Source organism: Etheostoma spectabile, unplaced genomic scaffold, assembly GCF_008692095.1.
Source record: "Etheostoma spectabile isolate EspeVRDwgs_2016 unplaced genomic scaffold, UIUC_Espe_1.0 scaffold00003416, whole genome shotgun sequence".
NCBI lineage: Eukaryota > Metazoa > Chordata > Actinopteri > Perciformes > Percidae > Etheostoma > Etheostoma spectabile.
In genome coordinates this window covers 28,055-31,788 of record NW_022603024.1, presented here as the reverse complement: position 1 = coordinate 31,788, position 3,734 = coordinate 28,055, and the positions used below count along the sequence as shown (strand labels likewise).

The following is a 3,734-nucleotide window of genomic DNA, read 5'->3' as shown; positions in this document are numbered from 1 at the left end:
TAGTTGCTTTTAGTCCAGTTTTAGCTCAAATGATGAAACTCAATAAAAGGGAAAGCATTGTGGTAGTTTTTTTTTTTTTTTTGTTAAATTAAATGTACTCTCAATCCTCAGAAATATTTTTGGTTTTAATGTTTTTAATGTCCGTTGTAACATAAGATACAAAAAAAACTCAATGCAACATTTACTGTAGGTCTGAAAGAAATACTGAACAAATTTTTATGGCTGTGGATTATATAACATAAAACAAATCTATATATACATGAACAATGTCCACAACTTGTAAGTAATTAATATAAAGAAAAACTTCTTAAAAGCAAAGCATACAAGTCATTTGAAGAATATATAAAAGACAACAAGCACTATTGTTTAGATATGTCACAGCATCTTTTATCAAGTAAGGCTGTCTAAATCAACCATATTGATTTAATTAAACTAAAAAATAAATTTTCCTTCTCAGACTAACAATCCCACATATTATCCATATCCTTTCCGACAAGGTGTCAAACTGACACACCACACTGTATGCCCTATGTCTTCTTCTCATCCACAGCGCCTTTGTGTATTTCAGTCACTGTTTCCAGTTTAACTTCCATCTGAGACTGAATCATTGCTGTGGCTGGGAATGCGGTTCCCTCCACTTCTTCCTCCTCCACTTCCCAATCTAGATCAGAGGTGGCGTCTTGGTACTGCTGGTACTCCGACACCAGATCGTTGAGGTTGCTCTCTGCCTCAGTGAACTCCATTTCATCCATACCTTCCCCTGTATACCAGTGGAGAAAAGCCTTCCGTTTGAACATTAGGGAGAACTGCTCGCCCACACGCTTGAATATCTCCTGAATGGCTGTGTTGTTGCCGATGAAGGTGGAGGACATTTTGAGGCCTCGGGGTGGGATGTCACACACGGCAACCTTGACGTTATGTGGGATCCAGTCCACAAAGTAATTGCTGTTTTTCTGCTGCATTGCAAGCATCTGTTCTTCCACCTGTTTGGTGGACATTCGACCACGGAAGATGGCAGCGACCGTGAGGTACCGCCCCCTCCTTGGGTCGCACGCCGTCATCATGTTGCGGGCATCAAATATCTGCTGGGTGAGCTCAGGCACCGTGAGGGCTCGATACTGCTGGCTGCCACGAGGCGTCAGGGGGGCAAAGCCTGGCATGAAGAAGTGGAGGCGAGGGAAAGGCACCATGTTGACCGCCAGCTTTCTCAGGTCCGCGTTGAGCTGTCCGGGGAATCTCAGAGAGGTTGTGACCCCGCTCATGGTCATGCAGACCAAGTGGTTGAGGTCCCCGTAAGTCGGCGTGGTCAGTTTTAACGTGCGGAAACAGATGTCATAGAGGGCCTCATTGTCTATGCAGAAGGTCTCGTCTGTGTTCTCCAGGAGCTGGTGGACTGACAGGGTGGCATTGTAGGGTTCCACCACTGTGTCAGAGACTTTAGGGGAGGGCATGACGCTGAAGGTGTTCATGATGCGGTCAGGGTACTCCTCTCGGATCTTGTTGATGATCAGGGTTCCCATGCCAGAGCCGGTGCCACCCCCAGGGAGTGAACCAGCTGGAAGCCCTGCAGGCAATCACAGCTTTCACTCTCGTTCCTCACTCTGTCGATCACCTGCTCCACCAGCTCCGCTCCCTCTGTGTAGTGGCCCTTCGCCCAGTTATTCCAGCTCCTGAGTTCCCTGTCACACCAAAATAAATAAAATCCTATTAGACATATAATATTTATTGCAAATATGAAAATATACAAAAAGTTGTGCCTCTTCTTTAATGTTGCATTGCATTAAGATCTTTATTGTATGTTGCCAGTTAATACGTTTCCTCTTCTCTTTGGTTAAACACTTGCAACTGCAAATTAGGTGATGTTTTTGTTTTCAGTTTGACACATTACGTGTTCTTTTACGTGTTGACATTATCCTCCGCTCTGAGATTTATTAAAACATTTTACACCAGTTCAGAAGCACCAAAGCATCAAATACGACTCTTCCACGAGTGTTAATAATTTAGTTGTGTCTTTCTTTTTCACATATTAATAAAAATTGCCTTCATATAACCCATAAAAGCAAGACAGTTTTTTTTATTATTTGTCTCACCGTGGATGAAGTTGTCTGGCCTAAAAAGAGCCCCGATGCGGCTTCCCCTTACACTGTCCATCGTACCAGGCTCCAGGTCAACAAGCAGGGCCCTGGGAACGTATTTACCACCTGCAAACAGAATGTAAATTAATTACTTAAATATCTGGAAATGGGCATCCTGAATTTTTTGAAAGTTCCTCACTCTTTTGTGTCAAAGTTTAAGAACAGTATTATTTAAAAAATAAGAATCGGAAAGTGATTGGTAAAACCACTATGCTCATGGAATAAACTGATTTAGCGTCGGCTCTTAAATGAACAGTGTGCGTGCAGTAACCTCTTCTTACCATGTGCCTCACTGAAGTAGACGTTGACCCTCTCCAGTTGGAGGTTGCTGTCTCCCTCGTAGATGCCTGTTGCATTGAGCCCATGTTCTTCACTGATCACTTCCCAAAACTGGAAAGACAACGTGAGAAATCAACATGATAACATCAACAGATTAACATAAAATTATTATGATAAGATGTAACTGTAAGAGTTTAGCTGTTTAAGATGAAATAATTTCTCTGATTATAAAATGATCAGACAATTATCTTTCTGCGGTTTACACTTTCACCTCTGGGTGTTTATATGGTTGCTCATATGCAGATTTTATATGCAGTTGAGCATAAGTATAATTGTTTTATCTGTGTGTATCTATTTAGTCAGTGTATGACTGCTAAAACCATGCTTACCCTGACTCTTTCTCAGATATGTTAAAATGTATCCCAATTTATTAATCTGTGGCACTTCTTCTAACCAGATTAAGAATATTTTCTGCACACGACAACATAATAAAGATACTTAACAGAATAACTACTTGATTACTGATTCTTATACTGTCATGTTCAATGTCAAGCAGCATAATGTGTTACTTTTTTTTGTATTATCTTGTAGTTCCTCTCTCTAGCTTTGTGTTAGCACTGATAAAAAATGTCCCACCCATGTCAGCCTAGCTTTTGCCCTTATCTTTTCCTGGAATGCTTGACAGTGTACACCCTGTCAGTCATCCCTGTCACTCACAACTGTTTGTGCAAAGGAAAAGTTAATGTCAAAATATGCAGCATCATTTAAAAAACAAACTTAAGAATATCTATTTTGTAGACATACTGTACATTAAATATAATCTTGAATACTTACATTGAAACATTTTCTCATTTCATCTCAGCTAGCGTAACAAAAAAGGTCATTGTCTTCTCACAGTGAGTTCAATCACCCACATTATAACTTAAACAGTGAAGAAGTGTTTTTATTTTTATTTTTTTTACCTTTGATCCGATCTGGTTGCCACATTGTCCATTTGGAGATGCACGATTTCACGCATGATGATGGGGCTACAGGAACAGAGCAGCTGAGGGTCTCTGATAGGCTTCGGTCCTCACCGAGCTTTTATACAGCACCAGGAATGATGTCATCAGTGATGTCAGGGAGTCACCCCAGTCAGTAATATATGAGTGGCTGTAGCGGCCCCTAATACCCTATGACAACTATAATTTAGCAGAATAATAATAAACAGGCATAGATGATTTTTATGCGGGTCTGCCATACTTTTATGCTCTTTAGGTTAGATAGGCCTAAAGAATGGGAAAAAAAACCCTGGTAATTGTGTAAAACTTTGCAAACTTT

At 40.7% G+C, this 3,734-nt stretch overlaps 1 pseudogene; it reads right to left on the bottom strand.

The window, feature by feature from the left end:
- Positions 1-408: 408 nt before the first annotated feature.
- On the bottom strand, positions 409-3,432 carry LOC116676534 (tubulin beta chain-like; annotated as a pseudogene).
- Positions 3,433-3,734: the final 302 nt, after the last annotated feature.